Raw genomic sequence first — 12702 nt, forward strand, 5'->3', positions numbered from 1 at the left:
ACACCCTGGCCTAACCAAAATCAAGAACAAAAAAACCCTTTCTATGGCCAGGGCGTTACATCAAATTTACAAACATGGTGCCTAAACCAATCTTTTCCAAGATGCGAAAGAGATATGGCCATCCGACCCTATCAAAGGCCTTTTCGGCGTTTAGGGAGACCGCGACACTAGGTGTTATGTTTTTGTTAGCAAGGTGAATTACATCAAAGAACCTTCTGTGATTATTGGAGGACAATCTATTAATTATGAAGCCAGTCTGATCTGGGTTGACCAACAGGGGAAGACATGACTCCAGTCTCTTAAATAGCATCTTGGTGACCAGTTTACAATCTGAATTAAGGAGAGAGATTGGTGACCAGTTTACCATCTGTGTTAAGGAGAGAGATTGGTGACCAGTTTACAATCTGTGTTAAGGAGAGAGATTGGTGACCAGTTTACAATCTGTGTTAAGGAGAGAGATTGGTCTATAGGAGGCGCACTTTAGCAGGTTTTTCCCTTTCTTGTGAGTTACTGTAATCACTGCTTATGAGAGAAAGACTCTGGAAAGTAGTTGTCCTCTCCGGCTTTTTTAAGTACCTCCATAAGGTAGGGTACCAACAGCTCCTTACATTTTTTATAGAACTCTGGCGGAAAGCCATCCTCCCCAGGATATTTATTAGAAGGTAAGGATTTAATGGCCTCCAACAATTCAGGGACTGAGAACTGTTCACTCAGGCGCTCGCTGTCTTCCTCTGACAGGCATGGGAGGTTGAGAGAGGAGAGAAAAGAGTCGATCTCTGATAGATCATCGCTTGAATGGGAATTATAGAGGTCCTCGTAATATTTCTTAAAAGTATCTTTCAGTTGCCATGCCAATACTTTGTGTGCTTTCTCTCCAAAAACGCTGTTTTGATTGTGATGCCCTCTCAGCTTGATACGTGTTCAGAGTATTATATTTCATTTTTTTATTTACCAAAAGCCTGTAAAGATCTTTAGTCGGGCCTCTTTGGTAGGTTCTCTCTAGCTCAGAGATGTCAGATTCAAGGATATTCAGTTTGGCACCGTGGTTTGTCTTCAACCCATTAGTATAGGCAATGGTCAGTCCCGTCAGATAGGCTTTCAATGCATCCCAAAGAATGAAACTGCCGGGAGCGGAGGGTTTGTTTGTCAAAATAAAAATATTGATCTGCTTTTGATGAATGCACAAAATTCAGGTTGCTTCAGGAGTGTAGAACTGGGTTAAAGTTACAGTTGAAGTCAGAAGTTTACATACACCTTAGCCAAATACATTTAAACTCAGTTTTTCACAATTCCTGACATTTAATCCTAGTAAAAGTTCCCTGTCTTAGGTCAGTTAGGATCACCACTTTATTTTAAGAGTGTGAAATGTGAGAATAATAGCAGAGAGAATTATTTATTTATTTCAGCTTTTATTTCTTTCATCACATTCCCAGTGGGTCAGAAGTTTACATCCACTCAATTAGTATTTGGTAGCATTGTTTTTAATTTGTTTAACTTGGGTCAAACGTTTTGGGTAGCCTTCCACAAGCTTCCCACAATAAGTTTGGTGAATTTTTGCCCATTCCTCCTGACAGAGCTGGCATAACTGAGTCAGGTTTATAGGCCTCCTTGCTCGCACATGCATTTTCAGTTCTGCCCACAAATGTTCTATGGGATTGAGGTCAGGGCTTTGTGATGGCCACTCCAATACCTTGACTTTGTTGTCCTTAAGCCATTTTGCCACAACTTTGGAAGTATGCTTGGGGTCATTGTCCATTTGAAAGAACAATTTGCAACCAAGCTTTAACTTCCTCACTGATGTCTTGAGAAACCGGTTCAATATATCCACGTAATTTTCCTTCTCATAATGCCATCTATTTTCTGAAGTGCACCAGTCCCTCCTGCGGCAAAGCACCCTCACAACATGATGCTGCCACCCCCGTGCTTCACGGTTGGGATTGTGTTCTTGTCACGTCCTGACCAGTAAAGGGGTTATTTGTTATTTGAGTTTGGTCAGGACATGGCAGGGGGTATTTGTTTTATATGGTTCGGGGTGGTTGTGTATGTAGAGGGGTGTTAGATTTATGTATTCCGGGGTTTTTGGTTATTGTTCTATGTTAGTTTATTTCAATTTTTCTGTCTAGTCGTTTGTATTTCTATGTTTTGCTAATTGGTGTCGGGACCTTCAGTTGGAGGCAGCTGTCTATCGTTGCCTCTGATTGAAGGTCCTATAATTAGGAGTATGTTTGTTTTCGGGTTTGTGGGAGATTGTTTCTTGTATTGCCTACAAGACTGTTTTGTCATCAGTTTATCCGTGTTTGTTTTGGATTAATAAAAATGAGCATTCACGTACCCGCTGCGCCTTGGTCCATCTATTACGACGATCGTGACAGAATCTCCCACCAACCACGGACCAAGCAGTGGAGGAAGGAGCAGCAGGTGGACTATCGGGAATAATGGACATGGGAGGAAATTCTGGACGGGGCTGGACCATGGCACCAGGCTGGGGAATACCGTTGCCCACTTGGGGAGATAGAGGCAGGCAAGTCGGAGAGGCGCTGGTATGAGGCTTTGTACGCGCCGATGGGGAAGCACGAGAGGCACACCCAATCATTTTTTTTGGGGGGGGCACACAGGTAGTTTGGCTGGGCCAAGAGTGAGCCCTAAGCCAGCTCCCCGTGCTTATTATGGGAAGCATTTGGAGTGGAGAGTATGCGGAAGTGCGCACGATCTCGCCCATGCGCACGCACAGTCCGGTGCGAGCGATCCCAACCCCTCGCAAGTGCCGTGCTAGAGTAGGCATCCAGCCTGGAAGGAGGATGCCTGCACAGCGCATCTGGCCACCAGTGCACCTCCTAGGCCCAGGCTACCTGACGCCTGCTCTACGCACGGCAACCATCAGGCCTCTGCACAGCCCAGTTCACCCTGTACCAGAACTCTGCTCGTGCAGGGCTGCTAGTTCCATCCAGCCAGGACGGGTTGTGCAAGAGGTGCGCTCCAGACCTCCAGTGCTTACCCATGGCCCGGTGTATCCAGTTCCTGCTTCTCATGCTAGCCCTGAGGTGCGTGTCCTCAGTCTGGCATCTCCTAAGCCAGCACCACGCACTAGGCTTCCAGTGCGCCAGCCCAGTCCAGTACGTCCTGTTCCCGCTCCTTGCACTAGCCTTGGGGTGTGTGTCCCTAGTCTGATACCTCCAGTACCAGCCCCACACACTAGGTTTCCAGTGCATCAGCCCAGTCCAGTAGGTCCTGTTCCTGCTCCCCGCACTAGCCCTGAGGTGCGTGTCTCCATGACCAGCCCCACACATCAGGCTTCCAGTGCGTCAGCCCAGTCCCGAGCTTCCGACGACAGTACCTCGTCCAGAGTGTCTGGTAACAGTGCCTCGTCCAGAACCTCCGGCAACAGTGCCTCGTCCAGAACTTCCGGCAACAGTGCCTCGTCCAGAACCTCCGGCAACAGTGCCTCGTCCAGAACCTCCAGCAACAGTGCCTCGTCCAGAGTGTCCGGAACCAAGAGAGACGGCCCACTGTCTGGAACCAGGAGAGACGGCCCACTGTCTGGAACCAAGAGAGTCGTCCTACAGTCCGCAGCTCCCAGAGTACAGTCCAGGGTCCTAAGTGACAGGCTTCAGGCAGAGGTATTCAGTGGGGGTGGACTGGTCAGATAGGGGACTAAGGCCTGAGCCTAAGCCACCTCCACTGTAGGAGGTTTGGGGAGGGGGGAGGTGTAGCACGGGAGCCGTCGGTGACAGCAGCCACCCTCCCTTCCCTCCCTTTAGTTTAGGGGTTTATTTTGTGGGTATTTTTGTTGTCAGGTGCATCATGGGTTTGCACCTTTGGGGGGGGGGGGTTTGGTTATTGTTCTATGTTAGTTTATTTCTATGTTCTGTCTAGTCGTTTGTATTTCTATGTTTTGCTAATTGGTGTTGGGGCCTTCAGTTGGAGGCAGCTGTCTATCGTTGCCTCTGATTGAAGGTCCTATAATTAGGAGTATGTTTGTTTTGGGGTTTGTGGGAGATTGTTTCTTGTATTGCTCTGTGTTGCCTACAAGACTGTTTTGTCGTCCGTTTATCGTTTTTTGATTTTTGTTTTGGATTAATAAAAATGAGCATTCACGTACCCGCTGCGCCTTGGTCCATCTATTACGATGATCGTGGCAGTTCTTCAGCTTGCAAGCCTCCCCCTTTTTCCTCCAAACACAACGATGGTCATTATGACCAAACAGGTCTATTTTTGTTTCATCACATTTCTCCAAAAAGTACGATCTTTGTCCCCATGTGCAGTTGTAAACCGTAGTCTGATTTTTTTATGGTGGTTTTGGAGCAGTGGCTTCTTCCTTGCTGAGTGGCCTTTCAGGTTATGTTGATATAGGATTTGTTTTACTATGGATAAGAATACATTTGTACCTGTTTCCTCCAGCATCTTCACGAGGAACTTTGCTGTTGTTCTGGGATTGATTTGCACTTTTCGCACCAAAGTACGTTCATCTCTAGGAGACAGAATGTGTCTCCTTCCTGAGCGGTAAGACGGCTGCGTGGTCCCATGGTGTTTATACTTGCGTACTGTTGTTTGTACAGATGAACGTGGTACCTTCAAGCATTTGGAAATTGCTCCCAAGGATGAACCAGACTTGTGGAGGTCTACAACTTTTTTTCTGAAGTCTTTGCTGATTTCTTTTGATTTTCCCATGACGTCAAGCAAGGAGGCACTGAGTCTGAAGGTAGGCCTTGAAATACATCCACAGGTACACCTCCAATTGACTGAACTTATGTCAATTAGCCTATCAGAAATTTCTAACGCCATGACATCATTTTCAGGAATTTTCAAAGCTGTTTAAAGCCACAGTCAACTTAGTGTATGTAAACTTCTGACCCACTGGAATTGTGATACAGTGAAATATAAGTGAAATAATCTGTCTGTAAACAATTGTTGGAAGAATGACTTGTGTCATGCACAAAGTAGATGTCCTAAACGACTTGCCAAAACTATAGTTTGTTAACAATACATTTGTGGAGTGGTTGAAAAACGAGTTTTAATGACTCCAACCTAAGTTTATGTAAACTTCCGACTTCAACTGTATATGCTCCATTTACCTTGGTAGGAATGGAGATTGATAATACCAGAGGAGAATGGTCACTAAGCAATCTGGGGAGATAATCAATATCTAACACAGTTGGGTTGATAGCAAAAAGTTATCTATGCGTGTGTGTGTGTGTGTTGTGTGTGGGTGTGAATAAAAAGAGTAGTCCCGATCCCGTGGGTGCATCTGTCTCCAGATGTCTAGTAAATTGAGAACCTTCATAAATGACATGGTGAGCTTGGCGGCTTTGGTAAGAAGGTAGGGTTTATCAAGAACTGTATCTAAACAAAAATGTATATCTCCTCCAGCCAGTAACTATCCTGGTGGTGCTTGAGATACCTGAAGGAAGACATTCTGAATGAACATATGTTCATCGAAGTTAAGAGCAATAGGGTCCAAGACTCTGAATATATATTTCCCTGCACCAAAACAAACCTGCATGAGGGATCAGACATGGTGTTGCTGACACAGAAGGGGATGTGTTTACTTATCAAAATTGCATTGGAGTTAAAAGAGGAAGCGAAAACTTGTCCTACCCATTCCCTCTTCAAATTCTTGTGTTCGCTGGCTGTAAGATGTGTTTCTTGTACAAACACAATGTCAGCCTTTAATTTCTTAACAGTTTATCAGCCGATGTTAGAATATTGTTTCAACATTGTTATTTAGGTAATAATAGGATTATTTTGAAGAGCTTGGTTTGTTAACGTCTGCTCAGCTCCGTGGCATTACGTGCTCCTTTCAGTATTTTTTTTTTGAATGTATTGCACTTGATCTTTCTTGAATAAGTTCCTCCATTTCTTTTTGTTTTTCCTCTAACTTATTCTGTGCCTCTATGGTACAGTTGTTTTTGCTATCTATCTGTACTGTTAGTCCTATTTCTGTTGTTAAAATGGATTCCTTTGACCTAAATTGCTTTAGTTTTAGAGATGAGTATTGAATTACATGGCCTCTAAAGGCACATTTAAAAGTGTCCCATACAATAATCTGCTGTACCTATGTTACGTCAGAAAAAGTCAGTTATAAATTCTTCTGTCCTAGTTAAAAACAAGTTATCATCCAATAGGCTTTGATTAAATTTCCAATATCCTCACCCACGTGGAAATTCTGCAAGAGTAATGTATATGTCAATTATCTGATGGTCCGTCCGCATTCTGTCCCGTCAACACTTTTTAAACGTTTGGTGCCAGCGAGAATGACATAAGAAAGTAGTCAAGATGACTAGCTTGATTTAGACTCTACCATGTACAGTACCAGTAAAAAGTTTGGACACACCTACTCATTCAAGGGTTTTTCATTATTTGTACTCTTTTCTACATTTTAGAATAATAGTGAAGACACCAAAACTATGAAATAACACATGGGATCATGTAGTAACCAAAAAAGTGTTAAATAAATCAAAATATGTTTTATATTTTAGAATCTTCAAAATAGCCACGCTTTGCCTTGATGGCAGCTTTGCACACTCTTGGTATTCTCTCAACTAGCTTCACCTGGAATGCTTTTCCAACAGTCTTGAAGGAGTTCCCATATATGCCTAGCACTTGTTGGCTGCTTTCCTTCAACCTGCAGTCCAAATCATCCCAAACCATCTCAATTGGGTTGAGATCAGCTGATTGTGAAAGCCAGGTCATCTGATGTAGCACTCTGTTACTCTCCTTCATGGTCAAATAGACCTTACACAGCCTGGAAGTGTGTTGGGTCATTGTCCTGTTGAAAAACAAATGATAGTCCCACTAAGCGAAAACCAGATGGGATGGCATTTTGCTGCAGAACGTTGTGGTAGCCATGCTGGTTAAGTGTGCCTTGAATTCGAAATAACTCACTGACAGTGTCACCAGCATCATTCCTCCTCCTCCATTTTTCATGGTGGGAACCACACATGTGGAGATCATCCATTCACCTACTCTGATTCTCACAAAGACACGGCAGTTGGAATCAAAAATCGCAAATTTGGACTGATCAGAACAAAGAACAGACTTCCACCGGTCTAATGTCCATTGCTAGTGTTTCTTGGCCAAAGCAAGTCTCTTCTTCGTATTGCTGTCCTTTAGTAGTGGTTTCTTTGCAGCAATTTGACCATGAAGGCCTGTTTTCATGCAGTCTCCTCTGAACAGTTGATGTTGAGATGTGCATGTTACTTGAACTTTATTTGGGCTGCAATTTCTGAGGCTGGTAACTCTAATGAACGTATCCTCTGCAGCAGAGGTACCTCTTGGTTTTCCTTTCCTGTGGCGGTCCTCATGAGAGCCAGTTTCATCATAGCGCTTGATCGTTTTTGCGACTGCACTTGAAGAAACTTTCAAAGTTCTTAAAATGTTCCGTATATCCTTCATATCTTAAAGTAATGATGGACGGTCGTTTCTCTTTGCTTATTTGAGCTGTTCTTGCCATAATACGGACTTGGTCTTTTACCAGAAAGGCTGTCTTCTGTATAGCACTCCTACCTTGTCACAACACAACTGATTGGCTCAAACGGATTAAGAAGGGAAGAAATTCCACTAATTAATTTTTAACAAGGCACACCTGTTAATTGAAATGCATTCTTGGTGAGTACCTCATGAAGCTGGTTGAGAGAATGCCAAGAGCGTGCAAAGCTGTCATCAAGGCAAAGGGTGGCTACTTTGAAGCATCTCAAATATAAAATACATTTTGATTTATTTAACATTTTTTTGGTTACTACATGATTCCATATGTTTATTTCATAGTGTTTATGTCTTCACTATTATTCTACAATGTAGAAATAGTAAAAAATAAAGAAAAACCCTTGAATGAGTAGGTGTGTCCAAACTTTTGACTGTATATCTCACTAGGCCAGGATATTTATGCCTCCATATATACACTAGTTTCAATATATCCATGATATTTGTGATTTTCTTAAGGGCATGACAACAGGACATAATACAGTGGCTTGTACAGCCTCAGAGATACAGAGCAAGAACTGATGTCAACTAGAGGGTATCATAAAACTCATATAATATAAAGTGTCAAAGTTTATGATCACTATGTTTGATGTACAGTTACCAGATGATATGGCGTCCTACCCTGGGTTGTTCTGAACACAATGAGACTATGTTTGTCTATTGTGAAGAACATTTGCAGCGTAACAACTGAATGCACTCATGACTCCTTTCTACGCGCACCAGAATTATGATCTGTTTATCTGAATTGCCTTGTGAAAGCCTAACACTGTAAGATCGTATTTTATAACTTAGCTAGTCATGTTGGCAATAGAACAAGCTTTCAAATGATGCCCACCTGACCCAGATTGAGATTTATAATGGGCCGTTTTTGGAATGCGTAAACAACAGCAGTAATTGTGTGATAGCTGGGATGCAGGGTTGTGTTCCAAACAAAACAACTACATGTGTGCTTGATTTAGTTCCTCAATGACACAGCTAGGAGAGCTCAAAAAAGCACTTTATAGTCGAAGACTCTTCTTTGAGTCATGAAAGTGCATTGAAATTACTTAAGAACTGTGTACACTTTGGAAAGGTGTGGGGCCGCTTTGGAAAATGCTATGATTTTCCATCTAAGGAATGCTTCCAGTGTATCCCAGATAATAAGTTGGCACACATTCTTATTGACGTTAGTTAATATTAACATCTCCTGCTATTGGTTAATAAACTTCTCTGCCAAAGTAGTGACTAATCACCATCTTTTAGGGGGGGTGTTAAGCACCGTTACACTTAATCTCAAAATACAAGGGAGAACGGTCTGAAATTATTGTTGGGAGATATTCACATTCTGAGACACAGTGAAAAAGGTTGGATGGGATAAAGAAGAAGCCAATTCTAGAATTGGAATCATGGATCTGGGAGTAATAGGAGTAGTCTAGTCTCTGACTGTGGGGTGGAGCGATCTCCACACTTCACAAAGACACAGATCTATAGCATTAGGACTCAAGGCCTTGGCAATATTAAAGAGAGGGCCTCCGAATGTAGATGAGAGCCACTTCAAGTATACAGTTACTTTAACCCCAGTTAGCATTGAGTTTTAGAAAGTTGCTATAAAAGGCTGGGGGTTCACTGCAACAAGTATATATTCCTCTGACAGGATGTGTTTTTCTTTGTTTTCAGGAATGAAGTAAAAAACTATGTCAGTAAATTTTGTTGGATGCTGTGGAGTAACTTTATAGCCCAGAGCAGTTACTAGGGTTGAACTTGATAACCTTAAACCCTCACGGACCTATTATTTTACTCTCTCAGTAATGACCATGCTCACATACTTTAATTGACCAGTGATTTACTTAATCAGAGAGCACAGCGGTGGCATCACACACACAAGTAGGTTTCCTTGGTTCCACTACATAATGGAATTTTATGTAAATGGTTGCCTTACTGCGCAGGAGTATTCACAATATGAATGTGAATACCTACTGTGTACATACAATACCGTTCAAAAGTTTGGGGTCACTTAGAAATGTCCTTGTTTTTGAAAGAAAAGCACCTTTTTTGACCATTAAAATAACATCAGAAATACAGTGTAGACATTGTTAATGTTGTAAATGACTATTGTAGCTGGAAACGGCAGATTTTTTATGGAATATCTACATAGGCGTTCAGAAGCCCATTATCAGCAACCATCACTCCTGTGTTCCAATGGCACGTTGTGTTAGCTAATCCAAGTTTATCATTTTAAAAGGCTAATTGATCATTAGAAAACCCTTTTGCAATTATGTTAGCACAGCTGACAACTGTTGTTCTGATTAAAGGAGCAATACAACTGTCCTTCTTTCGACTAGTTGAGTATCTGGAGCATCAGCATTTGTGGGTTCGATTACAGGCTCAAAATGGCCAGAAACATTGAACTTTCTTCTGAAACTCATCATTCTATACTTGTTATGACAAACGAAGGCTATTCTATGCGAGAAATTGCCAAGAAACTGAAGATCTGGTTGTAATGAACACGATGGGAGACAGAGAGCTGGTTTCAAGCGCAGGGCGCAGCAGGTGTTTATTTGTAGAGGACCACCGGAGGAGGTAGGTAGCTGGGTCCAGGGGCAGGCAGAAGGTCATACACAGGGGGTCCAAAAAGGCAAAGTACAGGCAGGGGATAGGCAAAAGGCATCACTAGTGAGGCAGGCAAAAACTATCATACACGGGAGGATTAAATTACGAGAAAAACAGAGCTCCGAAATAGAAGTGTGTCACAAAACAAACAATATGGGGTGCAAAGAACTGAACTAAATAATGTGTGATAATGACATACAGGTGTGTGAACAGGTGATCAGAATTCAGGTGATTGGGATCTGGAGAGTGAGCTGCGTTCAGAGGATCAATGCGTTTGAGAGTGTGAGCTAGAAAGTGGGCTGGAAAGTGAGCTGCGTTCAGGGGATCTACGTGTTTGAGAGTGGAAGCAACGTTACACTGGTACAACGCTGTGTACTACTCCCTTCACAGAACAGCGCAAACTGGCTCTAACCAGAATAGAAGGAGGAGTGGGAGGCCCCGGTGCAGATCTGAGCAAGACGACAAGTACATTAGAGTGTCTAGTTTGAGAAACAGACGCCTCACAAGTCTTCAACTGGCAGCTTCATTAAATAGTACTCGCAAAACACCAGTCTCAACGTCAACACTGAAGAGACAACTCCGGGATGCTGGCCTTCTAGGCAGAGTTCCTCTGTCCAGTGTCTGTGTACTTTTGCCCATCTTAATCTTTTCTTTTTATTGGCCAATCTGAGATATGGCTTTTTCTTTGCAACTCTGCCTAGAAGTCCAGTATCCCGGAGTTGCCTCTTCACTGTTGACGTTGAGACTGGTGTTTTGCGGGTACTATTTAATGTAGCTGCCAGTTGAGGACTTGTGAGGCGTCTGTTTCTCAAACTAGACACTCTAATGTACTTGTCTTCTTGCTCAGTTGTGCACCGGGGCCTCCCACTCCTCTTTCTAATATGGTTAGAGCCTGGGACTCGATCCCACCCTGTGCAACTGGGTCCTTTCTGACGGGCCGCCCAAAGGTGGTGAGGGTAGGAAACAACATCTCCACCCCGCTAATCCTCAACACTGGGGCCCCACAAGGGTGCGTTCTCAGCCCTCTCTTGTACTCCCTGTTCACCCATGACTGCGTGGCCATGGACGCCTCCAACTCAATCATCAAGTTTGCAGACGACACTACAGTGGTAGGCTTGATTACCAACAACGACGAAACGGCCTACAGGGTGGAGGTGAGGGCCCTCGAGTGTGGTGTCAGTAAAATAACTTCACAGTCAACGTCAACAAAACAAAGGAGATGATCGTGGACTTCAGGAAACAGCAAAGGGAGCACCCCCCTATCCACATCGACGGGACAGTAGTGGAGAAGGTGGAAAGTTTTAAGTTCCTCAGCGTACACATCACGGACAAACCTCTTCAACCTCAGGAGGCTGAAGAAATTTGGCTTGTCACCAAAGACACACAAACTTTTACAGATGCACAATCACGAGCATCCTGTCGGGCTGTATCACGTCCTGGTACGGCACTGCTCCGCCCACAACCGTAAGGCTCTCCAGAGGGTAGTGAGGTCTGCACAACGCATCACCGGGGGCAAACTACCTGCCCTCCAGGACACCTACACCACCCGATGTCACAGGAAGGCCAAAAAGATCATCAAGGACAACAACTACCTGAGCCACTGCCTGTTCACCCCGCTATCATCCAGAAGGTGAGGTCAGTACAGGTGCATCAAAGCTGGGACCGAGAGACTGAAAAACAGCTTCTATCTCAAGGCCATCAGACTGTTAAACAGCCATCACTAACATTGAGTGGCTGCTGCCAACATATTGACTCAATCTCTAGCCACTTTAGTAATTAAAAATTGGATGTAATAAATGTATCACTATTCACTTTAAACAATGCCACTTTATATAATGTTTACATACCCTACATTATTCATCTCATATATATATATATACTGTACTCTATACCATCTACTGCATCTTGCCTATGCCGTTCGGCCATCACTCATTTATATATTTATATGTACATATTCTTATTCATTCCTTTACACTTGTGTGTATAAGGTAGTTGTTGTGGAATTGTTAGAATACTTGTTAGATATTACTGCACAGTCGGAACTAGAAGCACAAGCATTTCGCTACACTCGCATTAACATCTGCTAACCATGTGTATGTGACCAATAAGACTTGATTTGGTTTGACTTGTAGAGGGTCTGACAGACATTTTCGCACTTGCATCCTCCTCCAGGTCTTTGTGTTGTCAATGGCACCAAACACACGACAGGAAGTGAAAATAATGAAGTTGAGAGGTCAAGTGAGGACATTGACAAGAATGGTGTAACTTTCCCCAGAGGGTCAGCTGTGGGCTCTCCAGCTGTACCCTCATGAGGCTGGGGGATCGATCCCTACCTGACCCCTCCCCCACCATGCTCCAGGCTCTTTATTAGGCCAGGCCTGCTGGAGGGGCTCCTGTAATTGGCGGGAGCCGTGGGGAGATGGCATTCACGTCTGGCGTGCTCGGGGAGAGAGGGTCGCTTGGCAGCAGCCGTTCACACTAATGTTTCCCATTATCCACCTCTCTCTGATGTTGTGAGAGGAAGAAAAACAGACCACTGGAGTGTGTGTGTGTGTGTGTGTGTGTGTGTGTGTGTGTGTGTGTGTGTGTGTGTGTGTGTGTGTGTGTGTGTGTGTGTGTGTGTGTTTCTCAGAA

The sequence above is a fragment of the Salmo trutta genome, chromosome 28 (assembly GCF_901001165.1).
Source record: "Salmo trutta chromosome 28, fSalTru1.1, whole genome shotgun sequence".
NCBI lineage: Eukaryota > Metazoa > Chordata > Actinopteri > Salmoniformes > Salmonidae > Salmo > Salmo trutta.